Raw genomic sequence first — 12246 nt, forward strand, 5'->3', positions numbered from 1 at the left:
CCGTTTTGGAAATTATAAAATCTACTATTTTGTTAGAAACTATTAAAACAGAAACGGGCACTAAACAGTCCTGTTCTTAGAACCTGCCATAGGCAAGCAGTAAGGACAGAACAGCACAATTGGGATAAGAACCCAAAGCCCTTCACCTAGGTGAAGTTTTTATCTGTTGTTTGGCTCTTTTAGTTCTAACTTATCAAGAGTAAAGTTTTATCATTATAGAATCCTGCTAACCATTTGGTGGGTTGGTACACTTTAACTAAATTGACTTTTGGTTCTTATGCCTATGTTGGTGTTTTTAGATTATCATTTGAATCAGGTGCATACCACTGTGGACTTACTCCAAGTAGTGATGGTCAAGGTAAAAGGGGCAGGTAAGGAGCAGGATGCTTACGTGCTCTCAATGAATACAGTGCTGCTTGCATTAGAACCTGCGAGGGTGGCTGCACACAACAGGGAAGAGTGCAAAGTAAGAAAACAAAAGTGGCTAAATAGTTTGCTCCACTACAGATTTACAAAACCCAAATTGAACGTGAACATTTTTTTTAATTGCATCAGTTGTGAGCACAAAATTGTCACAGTTTTCCAGAGCTTTAAAGTCACATGACTACGTTTCTTGATTCTGTTAAACAGAACACATGAGATTCAGCAGAATAGAAATTCTACAAAATGTGCCAGGATTTGGTTGGTTTTCGAAATATTAAGACTAGAATAGGCAATTGGATCCCTGGATATCTAGAGAACAAACATTTTGTTGGATCATACAGTATCTTGGGTTTAGCGGAACACTTTCTCAGAATCAGACTTTTTAGCTCAAACACATACATTTTTTGCTTAGTTATGTAATCCATGATTTTTTGGTAATTTATCAAGTGTAAAAGCCATAAAATCTATGAATACAAAAGTACAGCATGTAAAAACTGTTGAGGTCATGTAGAAGTCAATGGAAGTTCCCTTTCTTTTCTTGAAAAGAACAGCCTTTCAATTCATGGTTTTAGAGGTTTTCGGAGATCAAAACTTTACAAATTTTTCATTCGCTTGCGAAAGACTTGTGGTTACGATTTTTTTCAACCACTATTTTCATTTGTACGTTTTGGTTTAGTAAATTTTCCTTTGGCATTAATGCCTTCACTTTAGGTCATTGGGTTCAAGCCCATCCTATTAAGTTAGTTTAATAGTTTCTTAAAACACTGTCTAAACATTTCCCTGGTCAAGAACAAGAAGGATTTGGGACAGCATATTACCATTTGCCTATGTCCTGCAATTTAGCCTTAAGGCTCTACATATTCAGGTATGGGACCTGTCATCCAGGATGCTCGGGACCTGGGGTTTTCTGGATAATGGATCTTTCTGTAATTTGGATCTTCATACCGCAAGCATATTAGACAATCATTTCAACATTAAATAAGCCCAATAGACTGGTTTTGCTTCCATTAAGGATTCATTACATCTTAGGTGGGTTCAAGTACAACGTTCTGTTTTATTAATACAGAGAAAAATTAAATCATTTTTAAAAATTTGGAATATTTGTATAAAATGGAGTCTATGCCAGACAGCCTTTCTGTAATTTGGAGATTTCTGGATACGGGTTTCCAGATAACGGATCCAGCCTATACTTGTACAACCAATGCTCTGAACTTTGCTAGTTGGTACAATAACAAAGTTTAAAAACTTGTACCTTGGGAGCTGATGAAGATAACTAAATAAAATGAAAATTTATACCATTTGAATTTCTATTTTTTTAAATATACTTCAGGCATATAGAACATGTTTGTAAAGTATTCACGTTTATTAAAAAAATCTGCAGTTTCATCTCAAGAGAGATGTGCTATGCTAAAGAAAACGTCGGTATTAATGTTCAGCGCATAACATGTTTGATTGTAATACAATACCAATAGGAAAATATCCAAATACAAAATAAATGCAAACTGTTGCTTTGGTGATGTTATCTATCAATTGAAATATAATTCTTGTCTTGCACATTAAATTGTAAATTCAGCAAGCTTCCAGTTCAGATTAGATATTTCCCCTAGTGCATATACCTCAACTGGGAAATAGCTATGTAACAGGAACAAGAAATATTTTCTTTACAATTATTTTGGAATACCCACAGTGGATCTACATTACACTGACATGTGAGATACTGTATCTGGATAAAGTACATGTCTACAGTATGTACCGTATCTCTGACTCATTCTGTTGCACATAACCAGAACTTACGCTATTAAACCAGTGGGAAAAACGTTTGTGCCCAAAGCAAATTGTTGCTTCAAAGGTATGGTATATGGTCAATTACATTTATGAATAATAAGTTCCATGGACGCATGCAACACATTTTAGCATTACACTAGAGTCAGTAACATCACAAAGATTGTCTGCTACAATTAACACTTATCCCAGCTTTTCAAATGTGTGGGTCAGTGCGACTGTAGAAAGGTGATTCCAAAGTCTGCAAATTCCCACTTGTGAGACACAAAGGAGCTAATGAACTTTCATTGCCTGGTGGAATCATGCAGTGTCTTTTAGCTTCTAGTGTACAGGACAAAGTTTATCTTGTTTGCTAAATGCTATTTGGAAATGTGATATCTGCAATGTGCCATACACCAAGAGCAAAGCAAACACTCACACAGATATTCTTCTACTTGCACAACTGAAGCAAAGGGCAATATACATAAAGAGAATGATTATGAAAAGAAATCACTTCTTTAACAGTAGCAACTGTTCCAGATACATGCACATTTTCTGTTTATCAGACCAAAGGGAACACACCGGGAAAAAATATCATAACACCATGTACAAAACTGACATCAGTCAACTTCATACTAAACAAAACATAAAGGCAGAAGGCGCACACTCCCCAATAGAAAATCAAAAACTGACCAAAATAAACATAAGCGAGGTGCTATGCCTCCAGGACACTACCCATCTGTAGTTTCCAAAAGAATCATGCATGAAAATCAAAAAAGAGGAAAGCACACTCTATAATTAAATAAAAACTAATTTTATTGCATGCTAGTTACCCCACATGTCATACTAAACAACCCCACCCCCGACAAAAGGGGTAAGTAAGAAAAGTAGGACAGCTTTAAACTATTGCAGTAACCCATTGCAACCAATAATACATCTGCTGTCATTAATCTACAGGCCCAAGACAGATAACATCTAAGTGATGATTGGTTACTATGGTTAATTCATTGTTGCTGTGTGTTTATAGGAAACCAGCAGTATGACAATTTGTCATTTTGGGCAAAAATATCAAATGTGCAGCATGTGTGTCTGGGAGCAGTTTTATTTTATTTTGTTAGATTCAGGGTAGGACTACATGGACGTTTTTGGCGCGATCCAACACGCTGCGTCTGTATCTGACAGTCGTGTTGCGCTGGATCAACGCTGCGACGCCATGAGACAACGCATTCACTTACATTATTTTTGTCACATACCACTTGTCGCAGGCGTTTTGTCGCAGCGCGTCGGATCCTGCCGAAAACGTCCATGTAGTCCTACCCTTATATCCAATTAGAGACCTGTAATGAACGGCTATACATGTAAACACTTTGGTAAGTGCTTTGCTAATATGAACATCAGCCATGAGTTTTTTATTGTCTCTAAAGAATGTTTGTGTCTGATATACAGAAAGCTCTGAATTGCAGGAAGGCCATCTCCCACTGAGTCAATTTTAATTAAATAATTTAAATGTTTCCTTTCCTCCTTACTTGATGATATCTAGGATGCATGAATCCATATTATCCATGAATTTAATGATTAAGGGGGTTATTTATCAAAGGTCAAATGTGTCAAGAGTTTTTTTATACCTCAAATAAACTCACAACTCAAATGGTTTCCTATTTAAAAAGAAACTCAAACGGAAAAAACTCAGTTCAGAGAGTTCGAATTGCAAAACCTGAAAACTCAAATGAATCGAGTTTTCGGCTAAAAAAAAAAAAACTTGAATCAATCAAATTGATTGAGTTTTCGGCAAAACTCCCTGAAAAAACTGTAACATCATGAAGGCTATTAACATCTTCAATTGGTTCAAGGAACCTCTGCTATTGACTTCTGCACAGGTTTTAGATGGTGTTACTGTATTTTGGATGCAAGATATTTCCAGGGCCGGGGTATAATAAATCTCAAAACATTTGAGTTTTTTTTAAAAAAACTCGAAAGATTCAAGTTTTTTTTAAAGCCGGAAAACATAATTTTAGGCAAAAAAAAAATAACTACCAAATTGTGGAAAACACAACTTGAACCTTGATAAATAACTCCCTAACTGTTTTTTTAGCAGACTTAGGGGCAGATTTAGCAAAAAGTATTTGAAACTCTTACTTTCACTCACAGATAAATACACATTTTTTCTGTAATGAGCTTTAATTTCACACAGATCTGCCTCATAAAGTATGGTGATCCAATTTACTAAAGACGCTTTATCCATAAATCCCCAGGTCCAGAGCATTTTGCATACTAACTCTCATACCTGTATCTTTGTCTGAGCCTGGGGCTTAGAATAATGCACTTTATGGCAGAAGAGATAAACTGGCTAAACAAAGAAACTGATCAGCCTCTATTAATGCTTGTGTCTGTCACCTGCATAGCTGGAATGTGTTCATCTTGATATATAGTGCTGATTTCACTGAACTATCTCTCATCAGCTCCGGCCTGCTTTGCAAGTCATTACAATGCCAACGCCACATAGTTCAGAGCTTTTCTCCCTGATGACCTTTCAGTGTAATGCCTTGTGAGTCAGAAAGGCACCTACCATCACTACTTTTAAGACACGCTTCAGTCAACACATCTTTAAATACGTGACCATCTTTCAAGTGCATTTCTAATGGGATTAGTAAAAAAGAAAAGCATCCCCCTAGCCCGGTATCTAAAATCATAACCTATTTAGTATTATTCCTGCTGTTGTCTAGAAAGAGGTTCTAGCATGTGGGCAGCACTAGTCAGTTTTGAACCCTTCCCTTCTATTTATGAGAAGGGGATACATCTTTAAGTGAAGAAATGCACGAGAGAGCATACACCAGATTTTTTATTATATATGAAGCACATTGGTCATACTGTATTTTGTTTCTATACAAATGGGAGCTGAAATAGTGCTTCCATTGAAAAAGAATTGTCTAACCAGGGGCATTTTTTAAATAAAGATTAAATATGCCCATTGTTAGCTGGAGCACAAAACATTACTTTACAATCTTCTAAAGGAATAATAACATTTACAATAAGTACAACTTACAACAGACAGCATTTTCTTATTGTGTTTTAAGACTGAACTACACGGTGCACCTTCTTCCGATCCGACGCACTAAGAGGAAGTGCATGCAACAAGATGGATGCGCCGAATATAATGTAAGTAATAGAAATATTGCACCTACAAACTGCGTGCATCATCATTAGATGCACACAGTTTGTAGGTGCAACATTTATATTACTTACATTATATTGGGCGCATCCATCTTGTCGCATGCACTTCCTCTCAGTGTGTCGGATCTGAAGAAGGTGCACCATGTAATTCAATCCTTATTCTGATCCTACATTGGGAGTAGCAGGGCAGCCCATTGGTTCAGTTCATTGGGTAGGTGGGCAGACTTGTACAGGGGAGTTTGTCACGGGGGTAGGAGGAGTGGGCCATTAAGGTTGGGGCCTGGTGGGCCCCAGACTCTCCCAGTTTGACTCTACTTCCATGGAGTCCATTATAAGCATATCATTCTAATTTTCTAGCTTGTAGTTGATGGTTACTAAGCTGCATGAATCCATATTAGTGGCAAAACAATCCTAATAGGTTTATTTCTGGGGTTTTTTTGCTAAAACTCGAGTTTATCTAATTTTTTTATTAAAACAAAGTTGATCATCTTCCATCCACAAACTGAACTAATCTAATAATAATTCTTCTTGAAAAAGTCTGTGCGAAAAAACCTAAAATCGTGCATCAATTTGAATCGTATGATTGACGCTCTGATAACTCTGCTTTATCGAATTGTCACCGGGAACACGGAAATTTATTGCATTATTGGACAAAAACCAGAGTGGATCACAATGTCAAGAAACAACTTCAGGGACATCTGCCATTGACTTCTACGTGACCTCGACAGGTTTCAGCTGGAATATTTTCGGATTTTGAATTTTAATAGCTTTGGGGTATTTTTTTAAGGTTTTTTTCCTCTAACAATTTGAGTTTTCCCCTTTCAAAACTCGACCAGAAAAATGTAAAGGTTTCATAAATGGGCCCCTTAATGTGTACATGATTTTTTAGCAGACTTAAGGTATGGTGCAAATTACAGAAAGATCCCTTATCCAGAAAAACCCCAGGTCCCAAGTATTCAAATAATAGATCCTATACTTGTTATGACTCTCAAAGTCATAAATCTGGAAGTCTGTCTATAGTTATAGAGTATATGGTTGGTTATGAGATCTTCTAGCAGAGGGTATACTAATATAACCTGCTTATTTTTGGGTATTCCACCTTCTCCAGAAAAAAAAGCTGAAATTTGGTTACCTCAATACAAGAGTTTCCTCTACAGTGAGCAGAGTTGTAGTTAGAAAATGAAAGAACCCCTTGAGAATGTGTTTTGTCCAAGACTGATCATGTGCTAATCAGCCCACCACTGCCCTGCTCCCATTTACATGACAAACTCAAATCCTGAAGCAGGCAACAAGGGTTGGAAGGGAATGCTGGGATACCATGCTTGCATAGTCTTGTACAAATATGGGGAGGAGACATTATTTCCCTGGTTAATATGGCATCCTTTACAAGTGGGTAATCTCCACCCCCCACTTTCGACTGGACAGAGCACATTCCAAAGCAATTAGCTTTTAATTATAGTTTATATAAGACCTCCCCCATCCATCTTTTTATTTGGCCCAGGGGACCCTTTGTTGGCTCCCAAATCCAGTGGGGTAATTTTTCTTTCACCCTTCTTTTTCTTCCCACTGAGAGAGTCTTGCGATACATGCCTGGTGGTTTGTTATGCAAGTAATAGAGAGCGTGATCCGAAGGATGCAATATACCTTACCTGGTGGTAATGGTAGCAGGGACGCGCAAGATATATCTCAAACCTGGTGATTGGGAAAAAGGCGCCTGACACAGGGTTAAATGGAGCGAGGAGCGAAGCCCGCAGTGACGCTAGCGGTGACGTCAAAAAGTAGGCGGGGCTTGCGGACACGCTGATGGTTACCAGGAAGTGGATTCCACGCACACTAACCCTGAGTTGGGAGGTCGGCGTGTGGCTGTTCACCGAAGCGGTTGGCAGCGGATGCACAAGAGGCTGAATATTCAAGCGGTATGCATTCGAGATAGAAGCCAGCTAATGGTATGGTGTTTAGTGAGAATACTCACGTTTATCTATTTATTCAGCAGTTTTGCCATGGAGTCGCGTCTCTCACATAGCCCAGAGGTAGCTTGCAGAGATGAAAGGAGGTGGGCCAATATTTTTGTTTTTCCACACTAAAAAGAAGGGTATAATGTCAGCAAAGTAAACAATTTTTTTTTTCTTTCTTTCTTTCTTCTCTTCCATCTCCTCTCTTGCCTTCTCTCGATACTACATCAGTGTGTCTTCCCCAGTAAGAACAAGAGAAAAGCCAAGGTGTGCTGCTTGTGAGAATCCAGCAGTGAGACACTCAAAATTTTGTTTGGCATGTTCAAAGAAGTTGTCTGGAGAAACTTCAGCGGATTCTGTGGACATTATGTCCTGGATTAAGGAGGCAGTAGCACAAGGCATAAAAGAAGCCTCAACTGCAGGGAAGATAAAACAAACAAGGAAGAGAGTAGCGGAGAGAGAATGTTTTGCTATAGAGGACTCGTCTGTAAGAGACTCGTCTGAGGGAGAATTATCTGAGTTAAGCTGGCCATAGACGCAAAGATCTGATCGTACGAATCGAGGATTCGTATGATTTTCGGAACATGTGTGGAGAGTCCCGACATTTTTCGTCCGGCGGAGATCGGTCGTTTGGTCGATCGGACAGGTTAGAAAATTTCTGTCGGCTGCCGATAATATCTCTGCGTGTATTGCCGATCGTACGATTTTCAGTGGGAGACTGTCACTAGCTTTGGTTGGACATAGATATCGTACGATTGCTGTCAGGGGCAGAACATTGCTGATCTGTTCTTTAACTAATCTGACTGGTAAGACTTTGATCTGAATGGTTAGTGGCAGGTCGGGAGATGGGAAAGTCTGATCGTACGATGATTCGTACGATTGGATCTTTGCATCTATGGCCAGCTTTAGAGGAGGAAGATCTGACGGAACAATTCCCAACCTTTGACTTTATTTATGTGGAGCCATTGATAAAGGCTGTAAGAGAGGAATTAAAGCTAACAGAGGAGCATGAGGCACAACCCTCTACGAGTAACCCGTTTAAGGTCCTTAAAAAAGAAAGGCAAACTTTTCCGCTACATGAAACAATAAAAGAGATAATCACAGCGGACTGGGAGAAGGCAGACGCGAGGTTTACAATACAGAATAAGATCCAGAGATTATACCCATTTGCTTCAGATCAAGAGAAGATATGGGAAAAGACTGCTAAGGTGGACGCAGCGGTGGCTAGACTCTCTAAGAGAACAGTGCTGCCAGTGGACGATGTTTCTTCATTCGCTAATCCTATGGATCGCAAAATGGAGACCATGCTGAAGAAAAATTATTTAGCCACAGCGGCTTCTTGCAGACCAGCGATAGCATTAGCCTCAGTTTCAAGAGCAATGCAGTCTTGGATACATAATATAGAGAGATCTCTTAAACACGGAGTGGATAGAGAGACTGTGATCAAGTCTATGTCAGATCTCAAAATTGCTACAGATTTTGTAGCAGAGGCATCTATTGATTTAATAAGAACCTCATCCAGGGCTCTAACATTATCGGTTGCCTCCAGAAGAGCATTGTGGCTTAGGTCATGGAATGCAGATAAAGCCTCTAAGGCAAACCTATGCAATATACCATTCGAAGGTGATATGCTTTTTGGCGCTAGATTGGAAGACCTCATAAAGAAGGTAACAGGAGGTAAGAGCGTATTTTTGCCGCAGGAGCACAGACAGAACTTTTCAAATGATTCCTTTCCGGATAAACAGAGACAATCGTTTCGGAGTAGAGCAACGTTTAGAGATCAGAAGGCATATCGACCGGGAAGAGAGTATAATCAACCACAGAGTTGGAAGAGAGGTCAAAGTACATCTGCAAGGGTTGAGAGAGGCAGAAGCTCAACAACAAGAGGCGCAAGAAGATATTTCTGAGATAGAGGCAGCCCAAACCCAAAACATCCCCAGAAGATTATCGAAGTTTATAGGGATTTGGGCAAAGTCAATATCAGATCAGTGGGTGTTAGGTACAATAAAGAAAGGATATTGTCTAGAATTCAAGATGATTCCTCAGAAGGATCAATTGATTATTTCAGAGATTCCACACAACAGGGAGAAGAAAAGAATTCTCTTCATTTATGTGGAACAGTTGCAGAAGCAAGGGGCGATTACATTCTATTCTCCCATTTTCATGCTAAAAAAGAGAACAGGAGATTTCAGACCAGTGCTAGATCTGAGAGAACTCAACAAACATCTGATGGTGAAACCATTCAAAATGGAATCATTGTTCACAATAATTCCAGAAATCAGTCCAGGGGATTGGATGTTGTCAATAGACTTGAAGGATGCGTATTTACACATCCCAGTGGCAAGAGCGCACCAGAGATTTCTTCGTTTCACAGTGGGAAAGAGTCAACATTTTCAATTCACTTGTCTGCCATTCGGCCTGGCAACGTCACCAAGAGTGTTTTCGAAGGTGCTTATTACGTTAATAGCACAATTAAGAAGACAAGGAATCAGTGTCTATCATTATTTAGACATTCTTCTCCTGGCAAAAGATCCTCACAGTCTGAAGATACATCGAAATCTAGTTATTACATTTCTGGAAAAGCATGGTTGGGTCATCAACCAGGGAAAAAGTCAATTAGTACCTTCTCAAGATCTAATATACCTGGGAGCAAGGTTCTGCATAGGCAGAGCAATAGTCACAATCCCAGAAGAAAAGAAAGAAAAGATAAAACAGAAAATTTGTTGGATGATGGAAAGATTAGAGTGTACAGCAAAGCAGTACATGAGTGTTGTGGGCCTCTTAACATCAACAATACCCATGTTGCAGTGGGCAAGATGGAATATAAGAATACCACAAAGAGAGTTTTTAACCCAGTGGGATGTGAGGACTCAAGATTGGGAACAGAAGATTTTGATCCCCAGGAGAGTGAAGACAGCATTGACATGGTGGTTGAAGGACAATCATTTGGCAAGAGGCAGAAGGTTAGGAGACATAAGATGGGAAGTCCTAACAACAGATACCAGTTCCACAGGTTGGAGAGCATATTGGAGAGCAGAAGTAACACAAGGGACTTGGTCGCAGAAGGAGAGTGTACTTCCAGCAAATGTTCGAGAACTGAGAGCAGTAGCATTAGCCCTATAGAACTTTGGACATTTCTTCAGAGGAAAATCACTATTGGTTCGAGTGGACAACACGACAGTAAGATGTTATCTGGAGAAACTAGGAGGAACCAGAAGTGTTCAATTGATGAAGGAATTGAAACCAGTAATGACTTGGGCACAGAACAATCTACAAGATCTGTCAGCGGTCTATCTGCCAGGAAGAGAAAACAGCATAGCAGACTTTCTGAGTCGGAGTCGATTAGACAGACACGAATGGCAGATCAGTCAACAAGCTTTCGAAAAGATTGTACACAGGTGGGGACGACCAGTAATAGACTTGATGGCGACAAGAGAGAACAGGAAGGTACATCAGTTTTATTCGAGATTTCCCGATCCAGCAGCAATAGCAACGGATGCATTGACACAGGATTGGAGCACCGGTCTTCTGTATGTCTTTCCACCTATTCCATTAATCGCGAGAGTACTAAGGAAGATAAGATAAGGACCAAGCAGAAGCTGTGGTGATTATCCCAGATTGGCCAAGGAGACCATGGTACCCATTACTCAGGCGGATGGTGATAGACAATCCAATGCAGTTGACAAACATACCCGATTTGTTAACACAGGGTCCAGTGAGACATCCACAAGCCCATGCACTAGCCCTCAAGGCATGGTATTTGAGAGGGATAGATTAGTTGAAGTAGGAATACCATCTTCAGTAGTTGAGACCATGATGAATTCACGGAGATCATCGACAAATAAAACATATCAAAGAACATGGAAAGTTTTCATGGAATATCTCAAAGAGAGACAGATTTCAGTAAAACAGATGACAATATCAAATATTTTGGAATTTTTACAGAAGGGGATGGAGAAGGGTTTAAGTTTACGAACCCTAAAGTCTCAGGTGTCAGCAATTTCAGCTTTTACGGGGAAAGCTTGGGCTCAAGAGCCAGCTATGATACAATTTATGGCAGCTATATTCAGGATGAGTCCTCCTAGAAGAAACATCTCCCCGTCATGGAATCTACCGCTAGTATTGGAGGCATTGACGGGACATCCTTTCGAACCTCTACAAGAGGTATCAGACACAATTCTAACCCATAAGACAGTCTTGCTGACAGCAATAACCTCAGCAAGAAGGGTTAGTGAATTAAGAGCTATGTCATCTAAAGAACCTTTCACAGTGATCCAGGAAGATAAGGTTATTTTAAGATTAAATCCGGAGTTTCTACCGAAGGTTTTGACATCGTTCCATTTGGATGCGGAGGTGGTACTTCCGGCATATTTTCCAAAACCTCAGGGTGAACAGGAGGAAAAGTGGAACACTTTGGATTTAGTCAGATGCTTGTCCATTTATTTGAAGAGAACAGCTGGTTGGAGAAAGTCTCAACAATTGTTTGTGATCCCTTCTGGAGTAAAGAAGGGACAGGCGGCAGCCATCTCCACCATAAGTAGGTGGATAATTACAGCAATCCAGAAGGCTTACAGGTCAAAGGGAAAACAGATTCCGGAGGGGATTAAGGCACACTCCACTAGAGCTGTAAGTGCTTCATGGGCTATGGAGGCACAAATATCTCCAGAAGAAGTCTGTAAGGCTGCTACATGGAGTTCCTTCTCAACTTTTTTGAAACATTATCGTTTGGATGTGAGATCGGCAGCGGAAACAGAATTCGGACAGAGTGTTCTGTCAGCAGTCCAATCTTACAAAGAATAAAGATTTGTTTTCTGTGTTCAAATGCAATATGGATTCCTGTTATTTATATACTTATAACCCACCCTGGATACTGCTTATATATATCCCACTTGTAAAGGATGCCATATTAACCAGGGAAAAAAGAAAATTAATATCATAC

The 12246-nt window shown here is 39.6% G+C and overlaps 1 protein-coding gene across 4 annotated transcripts in view; it reads right to left on the reverse strand.

The window, feature by feature from the left end:
• Window positions 1-12246, reverse strand: part of sugct.L (succinyl-CoA:glutarate-CoA transferase L homeolog) — a 319978-nt gene that overhangs the window by 82422 nt on the left and 225310 nt on the right.

The sequence above is a fragment of the Xenopus laevis genome, chromosome 6L (assembly GCF_017654675.1).
Source record: "Xenopus laevis strain J_2021 chromosome 6L, Xenopus_laevis_v10.1, whole genome shotgun sequence".
In the NCBI taxonomy this organism is placed as follows: domain Eukaryota; kingdom Metazoa; phylum Chordata; class Amphibia; order Anura; family Pipidae; genus Xenopus; species Xenopus laevis.